Below are 19,116 nucleotides of genomic sequence, written 5' to 3' on the forward strand. Positions count from 1 at the left end.
ATCAGTTATTTTAAGATTCCAGCACAGTGATCAGCGACAGGTTTTCTAAACAGCTTGGTTGCCTGTGAACCACCTTAGTAAAGGCCAAGGCATCTGAAGTGATTGACATTCAACGTGTCCCTGATGAGAACTGTTCCTTAAAATAAAAGTCCTGCTGACACATGCTAGCAAAGTGTTATCTGTACTCACTCACCCTTCTCCTGTTTCTCTTTGGGGTTTTCCACCCTTCTGTTCATGTAGTTGACTTGTATCCCCCTGGGTACTTTCCTGTAGCAGGATTTAGCCTTCTTGGGAGAACTTTCCTGTGGCTTTGAATCCAGGACCTTTACAACCACTAACATAGACAGCCTGCTGCAAATTCCTAGAAGAGAGAAGTTGAGCTTTGATTACCCCATTAGCGATTCCAGCTAACTAGAAAAAGGTTTGCAGCAGGCATCCATGGCTGAAAGCCCTGGCTAGACCATCTGGATCACTGCTCTACTTCTCTTCACGTAAGGACACCTCCACACCAAGGTCAGCCAACAGCAGAGGCATACAGACTTTTGAAAGGCCTATTGCTAAACCGAAAGGAGGAAGCTATAATATTTTGTGAGAAGCAGACTCACTCCTTGTCCCAAGCCAGAAGCAATACTGCTGCAGCATCCTGCCTTTTCTGGTCTCGGTGGAGTTCCTGTTGTCCCATTCATCCTCTGACTTGGAAAAGAAGTTGGCAGAGCAGCCTCAGAAATTTTGTCATCGCCTCTATTCCCCTCAGATGGCAAGGTCCTTTCCAGGGAGAAATGAGCAAGCTGTCCGTGCCCAGATCCTGCAGCACTGTGTTAGCTCAGGGCCGACTCCAGAGCGGTGGTTCTTGCCCATGTGCTCAGTGCATCACACTGGTTGGATCTCAATCACCATCATTTGCAACATTTCCGTGTCGACTTCATTTTGCCATTGGAGTCTGGCTGTCCATGGAGTCCTCCAGTACATTTTGCAGTGCACAGTCTGTGGATTATCCTCCCTTGAGAAGAAACAGTGGAATGGTGAAGGCTTAGCCAGCTGGTGTTTTCTTTGTGTAGGAGGGGGTGGTTTATTTGCAAGAGGGACCAAGCACCAGCACGTCAGATCTGTTTCCTGATGATCAAAACAACATGCCAGCTGAAAAACAGGGACTCTATTAGGTCATGAGGTCCAGCAGTTCACCTCCTGGGGCCAGTGCCCTGTCAGGTCTTGTTTTTGAAGGAACAGGGTTTTGTGTACCAGCCTCTTGGTGGACAGTTATGCAAAGCAAGAACAGACCTGTGTTCTGATTCTGCTGATCAAAGTCCTCCCTGCTGCAGCTGTAGCACAGAGCTGATGGAAGTGCTGCTAACTTTGTGAGATGTTTGGCAAAATGGGGAGTGGGGCAAATATCAGGAATCTGCGTGTTGCTTAGAGGCACATTAGGTTTGGGCTTTCATAGTTGCCAAAAGGAACTGAATACCTGCTTCCTTCTGCCTTTAGAAAGGAAGTGGCCCTGCACAGGTAGAGCATGCCAGAAACACTCGGCCATCCATTATCCCCCATCATCTCCTTGATCTGATATTCAAGTCATAGAAAATGCAATGACCCATGTGAAGCTAGGAGAACAGAACTCCGCACAGCCGAGAGAGGCATTCTCCTAGGCAGCAGCAGGCTGAAGATATTAATTGGCTTTTCCATTTCCAAAAAGAAATAAGCTACAGCTGGCACCCATTACTACCCCAGCAAGTTGCTCTCTTGTCCTCTTAATCAGAGAAAACATGGGCATTTGGGAGTGCTGCACAGTGTAGGATGGATTTTATCGTCTTTCCTATAAAAACCTCTATTGCTGATATCCTACATCTCAGGTTCTGCAGAGACGATGAAGGGGAAGCTGCCAAGCTCCTTTACAGGTTATGAAGGTCCTGTGGGGCAGACCCTTCCCAGTGTGTTGCCTTGCACTGCTGCATTCATCAGTACACAGGATCTGGAGCACAAGTTCGAGCCAACAGCCCTCTCTGCACAGGTGCGAGGCAGTGCGCGATGCAGGACAGGGTTAACGCTGTCCTGCCAAGGCATCCTTTGTTCTGGGCACACTGCTGAGGTTTGGGAATGGAGCACTAAGTGAGCACCGTGAAATATATATACGTCCGCACTTTATGATGCTGATTTTCAGTTTCAACAGCTGTTCCATTTGGAACGGATGAGCATGTACTTCGGCTTGGTAGGAGTCAATTAAAAATAAAACTCGGGGAGAAGGATTGGTGTTGGAATCCAGCAACGCTCATCGGACATAAAAGTTGCATCCTTTCAAGCCCCGACTTTCACTCCAATTTGCCACAGGCGGCATCCAGCTCCGAGCTCTCATTAGCATAGAAATGCTGTTGCTTGCTCCGAATTCCTGGCCCCAGCGCTTTGTTCCTGCTCATGGCGGGAGCAGCGATAAAACTACCTCCCAGCCCATCTCTCCCCTCCCCCTGCACACCGGGGGCCGGGAATGGCTGCTCCAGCATCTCCTCTTCCCCTTCCCCCCTCCCTGCACTCAAGGATGCTTTTATGTGAGGGAGGCTGGATCCAGCAGCGGGTGCATGGGAGGGGGAGGCCCTGCGGCCTCCCACCGCTCAGCTATCTCCTCGGATTAGGCATCCACAGGAAGGGGGGAAGGGAAGGGCTCTGCCTCTTACTGTTGTTGTTTTCTTACTCTACGCGGCCAGTATTATGGCCGTAGGTTGTAGCCATCCGCTCCTTGGGGGTTTGTCTCTGCTTCAGCATGACCACGAGGGGGAAAACTCTTTGCGTTAGGCCCAGACCTCTATCGGATGAAGACTTTGTTGGCTTTGGGGCACAAGAGAAGAGTGGGTGAGAGGGAGCATGGCACTTCCAGAATGACCATCATCTTACTCCTGCTCTGACCACAGATTTTTTTTTTTTTGTCAGTGAACCTCCCTTCTGCCTCCATTTTTTGCTCCTTTCCTCACCAGAAAGCAACTGTAAGCCAAGTTAGTCAGATGTGTCTCCACGTACAGGGGCACCCAGGGAACAAAAGATGGGGACATGTTCCTTGAAACAGAAGGGACCTGATGGACGCCTGTAGGATCTTAAGTTTCCTCTCCTACCTGCTATCGCCAAAGGGGATACTCCACTTGAGCATGTCTGTGCCAAGATGAGAAACATCCACAGGCTCTTGCAGCAATAAATAAAGTTGAGGTACGAACACCTCTGTCTCATAGACCACGAGTTCAAGAGGGTGGTGGGGGTGCGAAAGAGAAGTCAAGCATCATTTTACAAAGGCTAGACTGAGCATTGGGCTGAAATGCATCATCTTTAAGTGATAAGTAAGAAATTTGATCCAGAGGCAGTGTCAGTTTTCACAGAGAGGTGGTTTGCAAAGGGAGAGCAGAAAAGGCAAGCACTTTGCTTAGAAATTTGGGCAAGAAAGAGGGTTGCCAAGGAGACTCTGGAGGAGGAAGAAGAGATTTAGGCTGGTGTTCCCCTTTGTGACTTGTGATTTGTGGAGTCCAGGTTAAAATCTTTATGGGCCCACACTTCACAAGTTCTTTCTGACATGTGAAGTCAATCTGAAAAAAAAAAAAAAAAAGCTATCATGAAATTGACTCTCTAGGTAGAAAGCTGAGACCTTTAGGAAAGCTGGACTGAGGTCCCCCTAACAACTTCTTTGAGCACTGCCAGATGCATTGGTGAAGACTTCCCTCCAGTCTGTTGGGCGAGAAAGGCCTAAATTCACAGGGGGCAGGTTCCTACATGCCAGCGTTTCACATCACATGGGCATATGGAGCTAAGCACCCTGATTCCTCTGTATCAAAGGAAATAAGCACTTTCAGGCTAAGGCTGGCCCAGCCTAAGGTACATTTCTTATGCAGATTGGCCAAATTATGCAGTAGGGTTTTTTCCCCACTGGCCACATGTACAGACAGACAGCTAAGATGAAGACACCTGTGCTGTACAGGTTGAACTGTGTTTCTCCATGAGTGGGGCTGCTTCTCTGCAGACAACATTCCCACTCCTCTCACCTTTCTGCCCCTGCAACTTCAGGGGCTATTTCAGTAGCTGGCATCACTTTCTGTAGATGCTTAGAGAGCTTTACTGGGCAAAAGACTGGCCTTTCCTGGAGCCTCTTCCCGACCTGTCTCTCTTAATCACTCGTTGGTCCTTCCAACATTTTTTAGTACTATGCTTGCATGACAGAAAGAGAAAACACAGGGATGGAAAATTAAATCTAGGGAATAAATGAGAGATTTATTAATTTATTAGTATGTCAGAAGTAATTAACATCTCACCAAGATTCATCTGCTTGTCAGGGTTCCTACATGGTGATAAGTTCTGTACCGAAAGTCACATTACTGAGGCACAGAGGCTGAAAGCCTTCTTGGAAGTAATGAACAACAAAACCCGCAGCTTGGAAAAGCACCACGATACTCAGGCTGGGCACGCTCAAAAGGCTGAAAATGAGGCAGCCTAGACAAAAATGCTGAGCTATCATCTCCCTCTCAGCAGCTCGTGCTCCCTGGGTGTATGCCCAGCACAGTGTTCGTAGCTGGGACAGAGGTGGTGGCATTGCAGAGGACAACCAAAGCCTGGCTTTGCTGGCTGCAAACTGGTACCCGCACTGCGGGAGGACTGGCTCTCCATTCATCAAAGGAGGTGTTGACTCTGAAAGCTAAGGTCCCCTGAGTGCATCTGGCAACAGACTATGTGGTACTTTCAGCTGCTGGAAAGCCATGCAGTCTAGCCTGGGCTCCTGCTCCTATTAACGGTTTATTTAATACTGGGATAGGCAGGATCCTGCAGTCCCCCAGGATGCCAAGAGTTACAACATACTGAATGCTCTGGCCTCAGCCACGGGCATTATCAATGAAAAAGTCATTTGTCCTCAATGCACAGTTCAGCAACATCTCCACTAGCTACACAGGCCCACAAATTCCCTGACATAGCCGAACAACAGTGTTTCAGTTCCCTAAATATCTCCATTCTTTGATTTAATTGGCTTAGAAAGATACCAGAAAGCTAGAACATGACTGCTTTTCCCAGGGAACTAAGGAGCACCTTGATGAGGATGCTAAGGGGAATGGGACGGGAAGGGGTAGCAATCCATTTTGGGGATGCAATAATGGATCATGGCAACCTTCGGCCTCTTAGTAACAAGAATGTGGATTAGAGTCCATAGTAGGATTTGATCCTTTCAAAAATTCTTTGTTCATTTTATTCCTCATCACCTTGTTAACTGTATCGGGGCTTGGACCTCTAAAATCTGCTTAAACCTTTAGGTCTGACAGCATCCTGTGAAGAGATTTCGTAAGCTGGGTACCTGGCAGTGACTTCTCTGCATCCCTTGAGGTCTTTTGCTCTGTTTCTACCCCTCTGTAAAGAACAGGGGCAGTGCAGCAAGGCGAGGCATCAAACAAACTCTTTACAAACTGCAAAGGCCTTTGGGCCTGATCCTTCCTCAGTGCCCAGTGGCTGACAAGGGCAGTGGTAGCCCTTTATTGAGCTGTGGCTAGAAACTATTCTCATGGTGCTTTCAGTTACCGGCAGCATTAGCATCTGGGTTTATTAAGTGCAGATGTTTTCAGGCGGGGTCAGAAAGGAAAAGTTCCTACAATGAGATAGGGTCAAGTGAGCTTCCTCAGCTTTCCCCTTCTTCCCTCATCCCTATACTTTATTGCTGAGTTTTGCTGGACTAAATCTCCCTGTTTGCTCTCTTTGGCCAAGAAGGAAAATGCTGTTTCATGCACACGTGTCAGAAGGACAGAGGAAGACACAGCGGGTGGGGATGGGAAAAAGAGGCAAGGACGTAGGCAGAGTTCAATACAGCTACCCTCAGCTCTGCTAAGCGCACTCCAAAGCTCAACACTCCAGCATGCCAGCCCTCACTCCCAGAAACAGCTGGAGGGCAGCTAATCTTTGCTTTTTGGTATATCATAGCTAAGTTGCAACTTAAGCTGAAGAAAAGGACTTGATTAGCCCAGCACCTCCTCCTTCTGCATCAGGATCTCCTGGCTCTGTGGATGTTGCCATCTCCTTCACTACAAATGTCTGTTTATAGGAGACAGTGGTTTGGTCGTGACTAGACAACAATAAATGTCTCTGTTTGATCATGGTTAAAGACAGCAGTGCAGGTTGTTCAGCAAGTTACCCTTTAAATCAGCCAGCACCCCAACAGGATGGTGTAGGCTATAGGAGCTCTTTGAAGACTTAAGAGGACACCACCCTATGTAAGCTCACAGAAGGACACCTTGAAAAAAGGTTGACGAATAGTCGTTACAGGAGGAACCACTTCCAGGATTTGGGGCAGGAACATCCCTATAATTGTAACAGCACTAGCCAGATTCCCCTCTCCTCCATTTGCCAATTTATCTCCTTGCTCAGTTCAGGGACTGCCTGCTCTAAAGAAGTTCTTCTCTGCATGCACAGCATGCACATGTCCATGTTCACCTTGACACCCAAGTAACAGCATGTCACTGGCTTTGCCACCTCTGCTGCAAAGGCAGGCACTGTGCCTTCCCCTGGGGCTGCAGCCCAAGCCAGCTCATGCAGCCTGTGGCCACCAGCCCCTCTCTCCTTCCGCTCTTCCCAGCTGCTCTGCAGGGAGCTGTGTCTCCAGGAAGGTTTCTCATTTATGGTCTGGGTTTCTCTTTTGGCTGCTTTAAATGACACAATCAGGCAGCCTGATCTTGTGTGTTGGGAGGGAGGGGAAGATTGATCCAGATCTTCCCTGTTGCTGAAATCAGCTTAGCTGTTCCCAGGATCAGTCTGTATAGACCAGATTTGCCCTTGGGACAGAGACCCTCCTCTGTCTGCAACGAGAGGAGTTTTTATAGGCGCAAGACTGAGCCCAATGGCATGTTATAGAGGCACACTGTATCCAGATCCTCTCCCCAGTTTTCTAGCCTTCCTTTCTCCCCACTTCAGTGCCTTATTTCCTGAAGCCCATCACTGTGGATGAACACAACTAGCCTCTAACTTTCTACCCTGCTGTTCTCTATGCATTTGTGCTGGCTTTCTCCACATGCCTCATTTCTGGGTGACACTTCTGCAGCTCCCAGCTCTCTAACTCTACCGGTGCTTAGTCTTGTTATGGTTAAAGAGGAAGGGCAGAGAACAGGCACACTGGTTGCTCACACCTGAACAGATACAGCCTGACAAACTGACACAGTAGCAGGACAGAGAGGCAGATAGGGAGTGAGCGTGGGAGAAAAAGGCCTGTGTATTAAATATTCCAAGTGGAGCTGGCATGTTTGCTAATGCTATAGAAAGGGGGGGCGGCGGCTTTTTCTCAAGCCCTTGGGCAAATGCATAGACAATAAAGGAGAAAAAGCACTAGAAATGAGAGCAGCCAAACTGACGGCCCAAGCAAGCTGAAACCTGCCTGGTTAGTAGGCTTGTTGCAACACGGGAAGGGGCAGGTTCCCAGTTAGGAGTAGCTCTGCACCAGCCCTTTCTCAGGGTAATGGGCTGCAAGGTTTCCAGGAAAGACTGTGTTTTGAATATCTGCAGGGGAACTTGGTCCCCTCCCCTGCCACCCTCCCCACCTCTAACCTTACTTGAGGCTGCTCCATACTTGAAGAAACCTGCAAACCCAGTTTATGCCTGGTTTGAAATGCAAGCCCAGCTCAACAATTTTCCTCTGCAAGTTGCAACTCACAGAGCTGCTCTGGGTCACTTCTGAAGCCACACTAGGGCAAATTTCCAACACTAGTATAAAAGCAGTATAATCCCAGCACCAGTCCAGGATTTTGCACTTCTGCTCAAGAGCCCACCGGAACAGGCATCAGAAACAAAACCTTCCACCTGCTTTGATGGCTGATTTTTCCCTCTATAGTGTACTCATGCAGTTCTGAGTATCACCTTACCCCAGACCTCCACTAGTTCACATCCAGGCTTGGCCAGTTTACTCAGTTCCCGCATGCTTGCCCAGCCACCCTTGCTGAGGCTGTAGAAGGGAAGGGCAATGGCTTTGCTGCACTAAACCGCTGCTTATCAGTGGGGCTGAGGGCCAAATCACATGCCTCCACAAGCTGCCACCCCTTTCCCAACAAGCACAACTCTCCCTTCTTTGCACAACTCTGCTTACAGCAGCCTTCAACCCATAAGTCCCCAGCCACAGGGACACATTCCCTGGCCCTTCTGCTTTCCTGCTGACATCTCCAATTGAAGCTGCCTTTCTGGGGCAAGTTGGAGCAGGCAGCACAGTTACAGGTTGGACAGGCTTGGTCTGTGCTCTGGGGAGAGACCAAGACTTTGCTGCAGGCCTCTGCTGAGAAGGGAATCACACGGCTGTGGTCTGGGAGAGTAGGGACATGTTGCAGCTTGCTGCCCATTGCTCCCCCGCTACCCTTCTGGCTTTTGAACTTTGGAAATGTCTTCCTGCAGAAAGGGGCGTGAAATGGGGCCAGAGGGAAGCAGAGAACAAAAATGGGGAAGAGCTGAAACAGGTGATTCTGTCTTACCTGAGTAACTTGCTGGAATCTGAGTGCTTGTCAGATGTTGAGGCACTCTCCAAGCTCCGGGAGCCATGTCCATCCACCAGGCCAGGTCCCTGCACTTCTGGAGCTGGACAAGCAGAACTGCACCCAAGAGGTCTCTTGGAAGAGGCTGAGTGAGAACTAGGCAGGGAAAGAAGTAAAAAAGGTGAAGGAAATGACATCACTCTCCCTTTAGAGCTGGGCAGTAAAATAGAGGAGAGGGAGAAGCAAAAGCTCTACCTCTTCTCCCACACTGTACCAGCCAAAAACTAAAGGGTCTAAGAAGACAGAGTAGCACTATGGAGCTCCTTGAACCAACAGCTAAGGGATCTGCTCCCCCTCCATCACACAAATCTGCCATGAGAGAAGGCAGTGCTCCCATAAGGTGATGAGAAGGAATAGGACTGTTTCTATTTCTCTTCTTCCCCATGGAGCTTTTTATCTTCTGTTACCCTCTCTTTCAACCCTCTCTCTTTCCATCCCTCTTCTCTCTCTGCTTTTCTTTTGTCTTTTTGTCTCTCTGCTTCACCCCCAAATACGTCTGCAGGTTCTCTTTGCCCAGACACAACAGATGCTGAAGGGCAAGACTAGAACTACTCTAGATGCAATCTCCATTTTGCTCAAGGATCATTAATTATGTGGCAATTAAACACAATTAAAGATCCATAAGACCTTTCTGATATCAGAGCCATTAGCAGTAACAGCTTTTAGGAACCTTCACCTGGAGTAAAACAAAAAGAAGAGATATACCAGTAAATCAGGGAATCCCAATTAAAATCCAAGCTTAGCTCATTAACCTAATTACACATTGTGTTGCGCCAGCCCCAGTTCCACTGAGGGAGAAGACAGGGAGCAGTGGGGGTAGGCTAGTTACCCTTGTGCTGATTGTGGTGGGTTGTTTATGTTGGATCTCTATTATCTCTTCAGCTGAGAAAAATGGCCTTTGGGGGAAATTTCTGGCTGGGTTGTGGAAGTCAGAGAAAGCAAGCCCTGAAAGGCAGGGTGCGTGCATGCGCACGTGTGTGTGTAATACAGCCAGTATTTCTCTTCCTCTAAGTGCCCTTTCCTCATGTCCCCTCCTCAGTGCAAGCATCTCCAATGGCCTCTCCTGTGCTGGAGCACAGGAGCCTTCCCACACCCACTTCGCCCTCATCCCTTAGAGAGGAACTAAGCAAGAGCTGTATTCCAGAGGAAGGAAGGGGCAGGGCACCTGAAGGAGATGATCATGGAAATAAAGAAGAGACAGTCTCACAGAAAGAGGATAAAGGAAACGAGTCTGCGTGGAGACTGGAGAATCCTTCACTACATGCAGGCGCTTTTGCTGCTGAGCTGATGTTGATGCGTGCCAGACCTCCACAACTTGTTGGCTGCTCTTCAGGGAATCTTGCTGCCTGCTCTATCTGCAGTGGCATCAGGCATCCCTGTCCTTTTGCCCCTTCCCCTTTCTCACAGCATGGACACTAGGTTGCACTAAGGCTTCCCCATCACTTGTCCTAGGGATAGACATTTGTCCATGTGGACATGCTGCTAAGTGCAGCTCTGTATCCTTCCCTGCAGGCCCTGAGGTCTGAGATCCCATTCTTAAAGCACAGCACAGCGTAGCAGACAGAAGTCTGCCCTTCCCAAGAGCTAGGCTGGGTACTGGAGCAGCAGGAGAGGAGTATGGCACCTTGGGATGAAGTCTGTCCCAAAGAAGAAAAGCAACATTTGCAGGTCCAGTCTCTGCTGAATCCAGGTGACTCATGCATTTGTGGTTTTTCCACATGAAAATCAGAGGGCTGAATCCTGCGGTGCGCAGCTGCATTCGGCGTGCTACCCTGCCTACGTGCCTGTGTTCAAAGGGATGGGGAGGAGGCAGCAGGCCCCAGCATGTCCTGCCCATAACTAGTCCAAGTCAGAAAAGCAAGTTGGAGCTGGAGGAGGTCAAGGTGTGGCTTCCCACATGGCAGCGAGTGAAGCAGGAACATGCAGACCCCAAGTCCCAAAACGGGGACCAAAATTGTGACTTTCCTGATACCTGAAGACTTGGAGAGAGATAGGAGGGAGGCAAGGAGCCAAGAAGATTTGCTTTTGTTGGTAGAGCAACTCCATGTGGGGTCTGCGCAGTAGTGCCTTTTCCAGTTGGGATGGGACAAGTTTACTCCAGGGAAAAAAAGGAGAGATGATCACTGGATTCCCACTGGGTTTAATTGCTGTGCACGCTACTCGGAGAGGAGGCAGGGGAGGAGCACTAGGAGGACCTGGGCAGTGCTAGCCATCCTGCAAGCCTTTGAACACTGACACAGGGCTCCTTCCTCAACGATGTGCCACCCTAAGGGGCATCTGAGCTCTGAGCTGGACACACTGTCACTTCCTTGGGTGACTTCACAGGGCCAAAGCAGTCAGGGGGGACCTGTCCATCCCTCTACTATGAAAAGCTCTCATCCAACACCAATTTCCATCTTAGCTGCTTAGGAAAGATCTGCTCCTTCCTTTTCTTCTGCCCACATATATACACACCCAGGCATTATTTTCTTTCGGTTGGCTACACTGAGGGCATGTGAAGATGATGTCACGGGTATGAGGGGACCAGAGGCCTAGGGAACTGCTGAGAATTGGGTAGGACTTAGTAGGATGGGGACAAAGGGACTCAAAGGCAGATAGAGCTTAGAGACGTGAACAACCTGCTGAGTTGGGTGAGATAGGGTTAGTGTTTTGTGGGGTTGGTCTGGAGACTTTAAGACTTATTTGATACAAGCAGTCATTCTAAAGGCATTTCCCAGAGGTGTCTTCTCCCTCACGCAGCTTCCTCTTTTCTGTGGGACTGAGACTAGAGAATGAGGCAGGCTGCAGTGGCTCTGTCCTCCAGGACTGCTTTGAGCCGGGTGCATGGCAGTTGTTCAGATTTCAACAACTCCTGGCATCACTGAGAAGGAATTTGACTTTCACTCTCCATGACAGAGTGGGTCCTCTTGCAAAGCTCAGTCTCGCATTCCCATTTAGTCCTGAACTATGCTACTGTGCCTGTAGTTGGCTGGTACCAGGTCCCTTGAGGCTAGTGGTTATGAGTACAGCTGTTCAATCATTTCCACAGCTGGTGCCAACCTGACCTGGGACTGCAGATGCAGCCAGGAGGCATAAAGGTGATCAGGGTCCTTTGAACTTCAAAACAAAACAACTTAAAACACATTGGAAAGTTCAGGATGTGGTCCTGGGCTGTTTTTATCTGATCAATTTACCAAGGAGCAATTCATGCTTTGGAAAGACAGAAAGAAAAAAGAGGTCTCCAGCCCAGCAATGGCCTTTTCTGGACATGACATGTCCAGACAGCACACAGATCTCTTGAAACTCTATGGCTCTGATAAAGGGGGACCTAACTCTCTGAGCTTGTATGAAGTGTAAAGCAACAACTTCAGACTCTACTGAAATCACGGTACTTGGGATTTTGCATGGGGTATTGAAATCCAGATGAGAGGGTTGCAGTTGCTGTGCTATGGGATCACAGGAATTGCTCCAAACCAAACGACGAACCCTAGGGCTCAGGAAATAAGCTCTCCCCATTGCCATAAAGCTGTAGATCAGCTCTCATGGAAGAATTTAATCTAGCAGAAGATCAGCAGGCAGCCTTCTTGAGACATCCCAGCCCCACTGGGACAGCAGGGCTTGTTTTAAACATTGATGACTCTTCGACTGGTGCTGTGCTTTCAGGTAATTAAAATGGCTTAACCCTGCAGCCCAAACAGCCGCCTGCAGATAGCTTGTCTTTATGCCCAAGGGACCCTTGCCTCACTCTCTGTCTAGAGAACTGCTTAGCTGCACGGTAGGCTTGGGGAATTTCATGAAATAGTGAGAGAGGGAAGACAAATTAAAATATCCCAGTTCTGAGGTAAAAGCAATGGGAAGAAAGACAGCATAAGAGAATAGAAAAAGTAAATCCTAGATAGAAGGAGGAGCAGAGGATTTTTAGATCCTACAATGGGATAATTTGGATTCTAATTTTCATTTATGCCAGAAATATCTGAAGTATTCCCAGGGCAGACAACGCAATTACTTTAGATTCACACTATACTGGTGAGTTGTCAGGCCTGAGGTCCAGCCTCCCAAAGTGTGCTGTGTAGGCTTGTGTATAAGCTTTCCTAAGGGATATGGAAGCTCTGAAAGAAAAGGCCACATTCGCTTTTCTGAAGGCTGTAAACTTCCTCTTGCTATTGGGCTGCCTATTGATTTTGTGTGATACCTTTGCCTGAGGAGATCTGCAGCCAGAGAACCCAGTCCTTTCTTTAGCGCTTGTTCAACTTGTATAGCCCGCAGGGTGGAAAACAGCCTTGGGGATAAGACTGAGCTGCCCTTTCAGGTTACCTTCCACCCTGCAAAGAGGAAATCATTTTCCCTTTCAGGGGTGTTATTTCTTTCTGATGGGATCTTTCCTGAGGAAGGTGTGTCACTCAAGGAAATAAATTCTTTTCATTTCCCTTTGAGAAACATCATCCTTTACCTTCTGATGCTCCATTTCTTCCTGCTCACCATGTGTGCGTGCTACTGGGGCTAGGCATGGGATGGCTTTGGATTCAGGACTCATGGCCTTAGCATTCCAGTGCGGACATATCTGCTCATCCCGTTGCTGGTCTGTGCATAGGCAATGGTCTCAAGCCATATTCCTTTTGACTGGTGTATATCTGGCGCTGTTGAAAATGTCAGAAATGGGAAGTTACGGAGCCTTTCCACAACTGGAGAGAAACTTAGCTTTTGGGTTTAATGAATGGTTATATCTTTCCCTCCAACCTATGAATATATTGGCAATGCACAAAGCTGTCATATTTGCCTTGCTTAGAGCAAGCAGACAGCTTTGTGCAAGTAGAGTCTTATACCAGAATGGCTATGCCACAGTGCTTGACTTCATTTTTAATTAGCAAGTTCATCTATTCCTGCTTGACACTGCTGTGTCAGGAGGACATGCCCTGTCCCGCTCCACTCCTGCCGTCAAACACAGCCCCTGAGACCCCTTACTCATCACTGAAGAGTGACCCTTTGAACTCTCTACCCCACACGCTAATAGGAGTTAATGGCATTTATTTATATACTTATCTTTCTTTCTCAGTGCCTACCCTGTGGCTCCCTCAACCAAAGTATCTAGATACCTTGCAGTTTCTCATGGATGCTCATGGCATCCAGATAGCACTGTTTCCCTGATGGGGAAATTACAGTAGAGAGAAATTAAGGAGCTCCCTTTAATCTCATTCCCCACCCCTTTTTTCTGTTTTGTTTGGTTTTCATTTGCATTCACCCAATATCCATCTGCTTACTTCTGGAAGCCTTTTTCTACTACCGTTCGGCTGATTTGTAACAAATTTTGAGATGGGACTTTCTGCCCCCTTCTCTTTTTCTGTTAGCTATTTATATCCATCCATCCATCCGCTTAGGTACTTAGGCATCCAGCTGTGATACATCTATTCACCTTGATACCTAAGCAACAGTAAAAATGGTGCTTAACAGCTGTTAGCTCAAGCAATGGCTGATCTAGAGCAAAGGTGGAAAAAGTGGAAAAAAAAACCTGACACTTCAGTTTAGGCTGTTACCTAACAGTGACAACCCAGGATGGGTGACAACTGTGAGGCTGGGGGTACCAGGGGACTCACATCCCCAACAGCAAGACAGAATGAGGCACAAAGGGAAGCTAATGTCACTTACCTTAGGATCAAACAGCAAATCCAGGTCAGGCTTGTCCCATCCATTTTTACTACATCGGAATCCCAGGAAAACCGTTCTCATCTCCTAAGGACCAACTGTGCAACTCATTCTTTCTGTGCCCTCCTTGGTGGTGCCATGGGGACTGTAGTTCTCAGCCAAAAAACATGCTGTGGGACCTGGCTTGGGAAGTCAAGATTTATCATGTCTGTCCTACAAGTCCCCCAGCTCCAGGCTTCTGTGTTTTGGCTCAAAGGCCACCCGTCCCGAGCTCGTGTGCTTCCCTGCCACAGGGACAAATCTGTCGCTACACCAGGCGCTGCTCCGTAGTGCTCTGGAGCGGGCAGATTCACTCAGAGCTGACAGGAGGCGGCAGACAGGGCCTGCATTTGTGCAAAGTGATGGGGCACTGTCGCAAGGAAGGTCAGTGAGCTGAAACCCTGGCTGACATCGGGGGCACTGCTGCAAGGAAGCGCGCACTTGGTTGGCTCGGAGCTCTCAGCAGCATATCTAAGAGCAGATGCTGTGTTTGATAGCCAAGGGTTCAGCCTTTCGACTGTGCAGCCAGGTGCTCAGATCTTGCCCAGTTGTTTTCAGCTTTCCAAAGGGGGAAAAAAAGTCCTGCAGGAATTTTTTTTTTTTTTTTTGCATTTTCTTGCTAAGGGAACTGGCTGACACTTTGGGGGAAAGTCTCAGTAAAGCTTATCATTAAAGATGTAGAATTTTCCCAAAAAACTGTGTGCATATTGCAGTGTCTGCTAAAATATGTAAGAGTCTGGTTTGTGTCCTCTATTCCCCCCACCTCCACCCCATCTGAAAAGAACACAAGTCCTTTTAAAGAGTCTCCCTTGACGCTGTTAGCAAGTGGGAAGACAAACAGCAGACGGAGGAGGAGGTGGGCACAGCAGGCAGGTGGAGGATGGGAGCAAATTCATCTGTCAGCAGCGAGGAGAGGACAGGGAGTGTCTGGTGGGACAGGCGCCGGAGCAGGGATATGCAGAGCCTGAGCCCTCCCTGCCCTTGTCCTTGGTAGCATCACAAGGATGCTCCCATTGATCTCAGGGCGCTTATAACTCCCAAGTTGATAGGGTGGGAGGATGCTTTTACAAAACGAGTCCAGATGGAGCTAGATACTGCTCAGACGGAATGGTGGAAAATGAAGGTGGGCAGCTTCAGAGGCAGGCAGGAGATGCTTGCTTTTGGGGTGTGAGAGCTATCAAAAAGGTCAGATGTAGAGATGAGTAAAATGCAAAATAAGTTTGCAGTGGGGACAAATCCAAGTGAGCTTTTTTTCTGCTTGGAAACAGACTGCCATTTGAAAATTTCCACAAAAAGGAAATTTCAAAAGAAAACATTCATTTGGCATAATCCAAAATGTCCCATTGCACTACAGTCAAAGAATTTCATTCTGGTTGCAGCTCTGGTCAGTGTTTTAAAATGTAACATTTAAAGTGAAAAAGTTCTAAAATGAAAAAAAAAAAAAACCCTTTGTTTTAAGATGGGGGCAGGGAGCAAAAAAGGAAGCATTTTGTTCCAAGGCTAGCACAAAACGTCTTGACCTTATCAAACTGTTTTCTTTTTTTTTTAGAAAAAAAAACTTTTGTCAAAACCAGCACGTTCCAGTGGATAGTTTTGGCTTGGACTAAATGGCCCTTTCCAACAGAAAAACATGATGTGTTGGAAAATTTTCCGCTAGCTCTAATTCTTTTCACATGCTTTCCATTTTTGTGGCAACTGCCTCACTCCCCAGTTTCAGCTGGGACTGCGCACACATGCACACAAATCCCAAGAGAGCAGTTGACTTCATCTCGGACTGTGAAGATGGAGATGACTTGCTGGAGCTCTCCCCTAGTGGCGCAGAGGCTAATATGCCAGCCCAGCCGAGCAGTCTGCTGTTCCCTTCCACAAAGGGAAACTTTTGAATGCATCCTATAACTACGCAAAAAGGAAACAGGGAGCCTAATGCTGAGGCAGTTTCAATGAAAGTCAATAAAACAATGATGAAGTCAATGAAATACACCAACTAGGGCAAACTGAGCTATTTAACCCTGAGTCTCTGGGCCTGCTTTTTCCACCACCATGCTGTAAATGGGATGTTGCCTCTGAGCCTGTTGCATCCTGCTGATCATTAATGGATCTTTATGGGAACCCAATTGCCTTATGGTTCTGGCTCGTCTCTATCATGAAGCTAAGCTTCAGGAACAGTTAGATTTAGAGCAAATTGGTGATTCAAGCCTGCTGTACAGATTCAGGCCATGTAGCTACATTCCTTGTCCATATAATACCAGCCCAAACACCAGCTAATCCATGTGGTTCCCAGCTAGGTCTATTGGGATCTGGGTGATGCATAGCTGAAATGCCGCCCAGGATGTGCTGCTGGATGAAACCAGGGCCATTCTTGTGCCTGGGCCAGAAAACACCCAGTGAGTGACTCAGCACAGCCTGTCATTCCACCTCCTGGGTGACATTTAACATCAAATCCCCTCAAATGCTCTTTCACAACCTGAAACCTCCCTGGGGCTACTTGGAAACACTATCCCCCCACCTTCAGGGATGGGATAATAAGGCAAAAAACAGTTACTAGAACTTTCCATACCTACCCTGTTATCTCAAGTATATATAACTTAAGTCTAAGTTCCTGGTTATCCCCATTTATCCTACCAGAAAGGACAAGTCTTGCTCCCCATGGGAGGACTCTGAATTCAAATGGGCAATGAGTTGCATAGTGCTGGGAGACGCAAATGCCTGCTTGGATTAAGAGCCATTCCTGAGCCCCTGTTTTGACTGAGATGCTTTGAACACTACCCTAAACCAACCTGCTAAAACAAGGGGCTTACTTTTTTATTATTATTTTTATAGTCTGGGCAGGAGTAGGAGGCTACACTCTTTCCTCCTTTTCTCTTTTGTTCCTTCCCTTCCTCCCCTTACTCTGCTCCACCTTTTCCTTTGTTCAGCCTGCCACTGCATTGCATGCTTATGAAGAGAGACCTGAGAGCAATGTCTGGATTCTCTCCTGGACCTACCCAGCTCCCTCACCCAACAGAAAAAAAATCAGGGCCAGCAGAAAGAAACAAATCCTCTAGCTGCCTGGCATTTTTGAAAACACAGCAAAACCTACTATGATCTGGTTGCTATTTTGTAAACACCTTCCCTCTTCTCTGCAGGACAAGTTGAGTGGCTCTGTGTTCCCATTCTTCCTGAATTGTCCTCTGCTCTGGGCTAAGTAATATCTGTCTTAACAAGTCAGCCAGGCCTTACCAACTGCCCTGACCTTTCCAAGCTGATAGGAGTGGACCTACCTGCATTGGTCTCACAATGTCCAGAAGGCCAGAGCTGCTGCCCCATCTATCCCAGACCTCTGTGTATACAAAGGAGAGAGCATGACCCCCTGTGGGAGGCCTCCCCACCACCTCTGACCCTTATTTATGGCCTTCCCCTCACAGATGCTCATGATTTGGGCGGTCACAGGCAGCTGCTAATGGGTGGTCCTGTCAGTTGTTTACAGTCTTGGGTCTTACAAGCTCAGCAGGCTCCACTGAGCTTCCACCTGTGCAGCCCCTTCAATGCTCAGTTATCATTCCCCAGACAGCCCGCGCGGAGGCTGCGACCTTAATAGATAGTAGAGATGCATCTCCATCCAGCATGGAGCTAATCTCTTCTCCAGCTGCCCACTGCTCAGCCTTTCCAGCTCCAGTGCAGCTGGCAAGCTCTGGTGTAAAACACAGCCCCATTCAGCCCAATTTGCCCAATTCTGATTGTCATCTTTGCAGAGGTGGCATTGCCACTAAGTTGTAGCTGGCCATGCCAGATCCAAACCCAGGCAGGATCAGTGGCTAGGAGGAGTCCCACTGCTCTGTACACCTGCAGTGTCAGCTAGGCCTTAGCAAGAAGCAGTGAGACAAATGCAAAAGTGCATGTCAACACCTCAGGGCAATGGGGACTGGAATGGCGAGGCTGGCTTTGGTCGGAGGCTCAGTGCGTCCCTGTCAACTGCAATGTCTCTCATTGTTTGTGGCATGTTCTTAACACACAATTTTTTAGGTTGGGTCACAACCTGTTTGTTCATTGCTGAGTGGCACTCAAGGCACATTTTAGGAACTCTCAGTCTAGCTGTTAACGTGGATATTCTGCAAACTTATGTTCTCTTCTGGAGTTTTACAATAGAAACCTCTCTGTGCCTCGTTTCCTCAGCCAAAAAAAAAAAAAAAAATGAATGAGGGGTGAGGCTGTGAGGCCTTCCTCTGTAATGACTCTGTATCTCTGTACTCCTCTTCCTTAGGTGGGAGTTGTCACCATGATATGCAGAGACCCATCTCCAACCCAAGGCATTCGAGTAAGATGGCCACTGGTTGCCTGGGTGGCTGTAGGCGCTTTTCTTTGTCATTCAGCACCTCTGATTTACCCATCTCTTGAAGCAGGGATAATAATACCTCCCTGCCTCTTATGGTGTTGGAGGATTAATTAGTCAATGTTTGAAAAGCCTTTTGAAGATGCAAAGCTTTCTATAAATATGGAGTATTATTCTTACAGGTGGGGCCTCGGTAGGATTGAAGTATGGTATCACTCTGCACTGTGAAGATCATAAATTCAGGGATGAGGAAGGGGCCTGTAAAATTAGCCCCCCCCCCCCCTCAAGTGGATTTTATGATAAGAAAGCTGAGTAGCAGCCTGCTGGAAATCAGACAGGAGCACTGACTTTTTGTTTATATGTACACACTATTCTCTAAAGCCTGTTGTTCATGGACAGGAAGCCTAAAACAACCCAGATGAGATGGGAGATCTAGTCTCTTCAGCTTTCTTGTACAAATATCTCTAGGGCAAGAGAAAACGCATTACGAGACAAAATGCAAGCAGTTGGTCAGTGAAGGGTGTTATCCTTTTGCATCTTGGGTGCCATGGTTGCATTCATGTTCTGAAATTTTTCCTAATTTCCATTTCCAAAGGGTCAAAAGCTGTCAGAACTTGTATCACATTGTTCTGGTCACACACA

The 19,116-nt window shown here is 47.9% G+C and overlaps 1 protein-coding gene and 1 long non-coding RNA gene across 4 annotated transcripts in view; one reads left to right on the plus strand and one right to left on the minus strand.

Annotated features, from left to right (window-relative positions):
* The window catches only part of NECTIN1 (nectin cell adhesion molecule 1), a 98,045-nt gene that overhangs the window by 18,097 nt on the left and 60,832 nt on the right, over positions 1–19,116 (plus strand). The window lies entirely within an intron of this gene.
* LOC148595487 (uncharacterized) lies at positions 8,044–8,484 on the minus strand. Its single transcript, XR_015913144.1, has 2 exons — positions 8,448–8,484; positions 8,044–8,364 (listed from the first exon to the last, which is right to left on the minus strand). It is a non-coding gene; the product is annotated as an uncharacterized LOC148595487 (long non-coding RNA).

The sequence above is a fragment of the Tinamus guttatus genome, unplaced genomic scaffold (assembly GCF_059628265.1).
Source record: "Tinamus guttatus ecotype Peru unplaced genomic scaffold, ASM5962826v1 Tinamus_guttatus_pri_ptg000093l, whole genome shotgun sequence".
NCBI classification, from domain to species: Eukaryota; Metazoa; Chordata; class Aves; order Tinamiformes; family Tinamidae; genus Tinamus; species Tinamus guttatus.